At 36.6% G+C, this 5196-nt stretch overlaps 1 non-coding gene across 1 annotated transcript; it reads left to right on the top strand.

The window, feature by feature from the left end:
* Positions 1–3467: 3467 nt before the first annotated feature.
* On the top strand, positions 3468–3574 carry LOC131182626 (small nucleolar RNA R71). The gene has a single exon (XR_009150889.1). It is a non-coding gene; the product is annotated as a small nucleolar RNA R71 (small nucleolar RNA).
* The last annotated feature ends 1622 nt before the right edge of the window (positions 3575–5196 follow it).

The following is a 5196-nucleotide window of genomic DNA, read 5'->3' as shown; positions in this document are numbered from 1 at the left end:
CCAAGAAAAACTCATCAATAGGGATTTCATCCAATTCTTCACCATCCAGTTTCAACCGACTAAGATTGTCAGCAACTACATTTTCAGCTCCTTTCTTATCTCTAATCTCCAAATCAAATTCTTGTAGCATCAGAATCCACCTAATGAGCCTCGGTTTGGCCTCCTTTTTACGGAGCAAATACCTGATGGCTGCATGATCTGAAAATATAACCACCTTTGAGTCAATAATGTAAGGTCTGAACTTTTCCAATGCAAAGACAATTGCCAAAAATTCCTTTTCAGTTGTTGCATAATTTGTTTGAGCCTCATCCAGTGTTCTACTAGCATAATAAATAGCATAAGCCTTTTTGTCCTTTCTTTGACCAAGAACAGCCCCAATTGCATAGTTGCTAGCATCACACATAATTTCAAAAGGTAGGCTCCAATCAGGTGGTTGCATGATTGGTGCAGTGATGAGAGCTTGCTTCAACCTGCAAAAGGCATCCAAACACTCTTGGTCAAATTCAAATGGTGTGTCATTACTTAACAAATTAGACAAAGGTTTAGCTATTTTAGAAAAATCCTTAATAAAGCGTCAGAGAACCCGCGTGTCCTAGGAAACTTCGAATTCCCTTGACATTGGTAGGAGGAGCCATCTTCTCTATCACTTCAACTTTGGCTTTATCAACCTCTATTCCTCTGTTAGACACCAAATGTCCAAGCACTATCCCTTCCTGAACCATGAAATGACACTTTTCCCAGTTTAACACAAGGTCGAGATTCGCACATCGCTGCAAAATTTTAGAAAGGTTAGCCAAGCATATATCAAAAGAAGATCCATAAACAGAAAAATCGTCCATAAAAACCTCCATTATGTCTTCAATGAAATCTGAGAAGATTGCCATCATGCACCTCTGAAAAGTGGCTGGTGCATTACACAACCCAAATGGCATCCTTCTATAAGCAAAGGTTCCATATGGACAAGTAAAAGTGGTTTTCTCTTGATCATTTGGATGGATAGGGATTTGAAAAAAACCTGAATATCCATCTAAATAGCAAAAGTAAGAATGCCTAGCTAGTCTTTCCAACATTTGATCAATGAAGGGAAGTGGAAAATGATCTTTTCTAGTGGCAACATTTAATTTTCTGTAATCTATGCACATTCGCCAACTAGTCACCGTTCTAGTGGGAATTAATTCATTATTTTCATTTTTGACCACTGTCATTCCACCCTTCTTTGGGACAACATGTACTGGGCTTACCCAAGTACTGTCTGAGATGGGATATATGATCCCTGCATCAAGCAACTTCAAAATCTCCTTTTTAACAACTTCTTTCATATTTGGGTTCAACCTCCTTTGATGTTCAATAGATGGTTTACAATTTTCTTCCAAACTGATTCTATGCATGCAAAAATGTGGGCTTATTCCTTTAATGTCATCTATGGTGTATCCCAAAACTTTCCTAAATTTTCTCAACACTCTTAACAACTTATCAGCCTCTAAAGTACTCAAGTTTGCATTTACAATTACTGGATAAGTGTTATTAGTGCCAAGAAATTCATACCTGAGCTGAGAAGGAAGTTGCTTAAGTTCTACCTTAGGTGCATCTTCTTCCTTGAATGATGATTGCTTAAATTCAGCTATTTCCTTTTGTGTGAGTTGAAAAACTGGAGCAAAAATGAATGGTGGACTTCCTCTAAGTGTTGAGTATATGCAGCTACATGAGGGTTGTCATAGTCTATGCCTCCTCCATGAACCAAACAATTTTCAAGTGGATCTTACGGATATTTCTTTACGAAGTGTTCTTCAACCACTCATCAATAATATCAACTCTCAAGCAAGTATCACTTGAATGATGCTTTTTCATAGTGTTATTGATATTGAAAATTAACTGCTCTTCACCAACTCTAAGAGTAAGCTTTTCTCCTTTCACATCAATCAATGCTCCTGCTGTAGCTAGAAAGGGTCTCCCCAAGATAATTGGAATATTAGAATCTTCCTCCATGTCCAAGATGACAAAGTCAACGGGTATATAGAACTTTCCAACCTTCAGGGCACATTCTCCAAAATCCCTTCAGATACTTGATTGTTCTCACTAATCAAGAGAAATGTGGGTTGGCTTTAGATCTCCCATGTTGAGCTTTTCATAGATAGAAAGGGGCATAAGGCTAACGCTGGCCCCTAAATCACATAGAGCTTTTGTAGAACAAGACTCTCCAATGTGGCATGGAATTGAGAAACTCCCTGGATCCTTAAGCTTTGGAGGAAGTTTCCTCTGGAGGATAGCACTACATTCTTCTGTCAAAGCTACAGTTTCATCTTCAAGTTTTCTCTTATTTGAGAGAATTTCTTTCAAGAATTTTGCATAAGAGGGCATTTGTGAAAGAGCATCAACAAAAGGCACATTTATGTAAAGTTTCTTCAAAACCTCTAAGAACTTCCCAAATTGCCTATCAAGCTTGGCTTTGTGAAATCTTTGAGGAAAGGAAGTTGTGGCTTGTAGGGCTCGGAGGTATATACTTCTCTTCTTTTTCTTCAAATTTCTCCTTACATTTTTCTGCACTCTCTTGTTTTCCACTCTCATCAGTTCCTTTCTCATTTTCTCTCTTCTCACTGTTTTCACTCTTCTCATCATTTATAACTTTACCACTTCTTAAAGTAATAGCTTGACAATGCTCTCTTGGATTTTCTGGTTGACTTGGAAGCTTTCCAAAAGATTTGGCACTTTAGGAAGATGCTTGTTGTGCAACTGGTTTTCCAAAGATTCATTGTGTGTTTGCATTTGTTCCAGCCTTGCTTTCACCTCTCTCATCTCCTCATCATGCTTATTTTGATTGGCAAGAATCTGTTGCAATAAAGCTTGATGGTGGAATTTCGTTCTTCTTTGTTTTGGTGGGGTTCATATTTTTCTCTTGAAAATTGGGCAATGGTTGCCTATTTTTGATATGGAACTTGACTTTCTTTGTTGTGGTTGAAAATTCTGATTTTGAACTTGATTTTGCTGATTGCCCCATGAAAAATTGGGATGATTCCTCCAATTTGGATTATAAGTTTGAGAATAAGGATTCCCCATTTGCTTGTTTCCATAATTACCAACATATGCCGCTTGTTCTCCATAATCTACTCCACGGTGGTAGTTTCCTCTGCATAAGCCACTTGTTGTGAACTTCCGGTGATGATGTTGAACTAACCAACATACTCAAATCTTCCATCTTCTTAGCAAGGACATTTGTAAGTGCATCAAACTTTGCATTAATCATGTTGAATGGATCAAGATCATACATCCCAGCAGCTTGCCTTTTCTGAGTTGGAGCTGGTCCTCTTGGACTACTCCAAAGATGAGTATTCTTTGCAATTTTCTCTAATAACTCATAAGCTTCATCTTCATGCTTAATGATGAATTCTCCTCCTGTTTGAGCATCAATAATTCCTCTGATTGCAGGAGTGACATTTGTGTAGAAATTCTGATTTATCATCCATTTTGGAATGGCATGATGTGGGCATAATCTTTCCAATTCCTTCCATCTCATCCATGATTCATAGAGAGTTTCATCTTCTCTTGGTCTGAAAGATGTCATTTGATTCCTCAGCTCTTGAGTTTTTCCAGGTGGAAAATATTGTGCAAGAAATGCATCAGTTAGTTGCTCCCAATTTGTAATGGAGTTGTGAGGTAAAGAATCAAGCCAATCCAATGCTCTATCTTTCAAAGAGAATGGGAATAGCTTCAATCTTGCTGCATCAGACACTCCAGGTTGTTTTTGCATGTCGCAAATCATAGCAAACTTCTTCAGGTGTGTGTGTGGATTTTCAGAAGGATGTCCTCCAAATTGAGAGTTTTGGATCATTTGAAGAACTCCAAAATCCATTTTGTAACTGTTCGCATCAATCCTTGGTCTTGCTATGCTCTCTCTCAAGTCATCAAAACGAGGAAAAGCATGATCCATCATACTTCCCCTAGGCACGTTTGCATTAACAACTTCTTCTCCTTGGGCTTCATTTTCATTGTTTTGACCATTTCCAGCATTACCAACACCAATTCTAATTCTTTCATCAGCCATATTTGCTTCAATTTCGGTTTCTCTCTCAGCTTCCTTCCTTTTTCTGGTTTCTTTCTTGTTGGCCTTGCAAAATTTCTCAATTTCAGGATTGAAAAGTAAGGTTGTGTCACTTGAGCTTCTAGCTCTTCTCATAAAAGATTAAAGTACCTGAAAAAGAACAAACAAACACAAAATGAAAAGATAACAAAGATAAAACTAAAAACAACTAAAATAATCAAGAATTCAATCTTAAACAAACAACTCCCCGGCAACGGCGCCAAAAACTTGATGCGTCCCAACCGCAAGTGCACGGGTCGTACAAGTAGTATAGAAAAATATCGATCCCACGAGGAGTTGTGTTAATGATTGAATTTTCGATATAAAAGTTGACTAAATTGAAGTATTTACGAGATTAAAATGATGAATTAATGGGTAATGGGGTGTGAAATCTAAATGTGCAAAATTAATATTCTATTCAACAATGTATTAATTAAACTAAAATTGCATCAAATAGAAATAAGCAAGTTCAAATATGGCAATATTTAAATTGGCAAATGATTAAATTCGATTAGAAATTAACAATGGTAAAAAGGCGATTCCGGAGTTCGGGATTTCATATTCGAGCTATTTTGGGATTTTAAATTGGTTATCCAATCTTGTGATACTAATGGGTTTTAAGGAGATTAATTCTTAAATCCTTTGAATTCCCTTTCGAGTGAGACAAAGAGTGCCTTAATCAAACTAATCCTACTTTCGTGGAGTTAGAATTAATTAAGACCCATTAAGTTCTTTAATTAATCTATGAATCCTCTTAATCCTTAGCCTATTTCTAGGTCTAAGTTAATTAAGTCCAATTTCCTGATTATCTATCACAAGGCCTTCTCCTTTCGTTGTTTCAACCATGGATTAAGAACATTACTCAATGGGATCCTACATTAAGCATGTCATTAAGCATACAAGAAATGAATAAAACTCATTAAGACCACAAAATATAGATTACCCAATCAAAATCCACAAAATATCTCAAATATTACAACCCTTACTCCAGAATCAAAAGTAAACTACTCACTATCCATAATGCTTACAAGATATGATGAGTTTAAATGGAAATAAAGCTTTAATCTAAGCTAAGAAGTAAGTAATTAAACACTAGAAATGTAGAAAAGTGTAAAGAAAGA

The sequence above is a fragment of the Hevea brasiliensis genome, chromosome 8, assembly GCF_030052815.1.
Source record: "Hevea brasiliensis isolate MT/VB/25A 57/8 chromosome 8, ASM3005281v1, whole genome shotgun sequence".
Taxonomy (NCBI): domain Eukaryota; kingdom Viridiplantae; phylum Streptophyta; class Magnoliopsida; order Malpighiales; family Euphorbiaceae; genus Hevea; species Hevea brasiliensis.
Note: the sequence above shows the minus strand (reverse complement) of the source record. Positions and strands in the feature narration are given on the sequence as shown.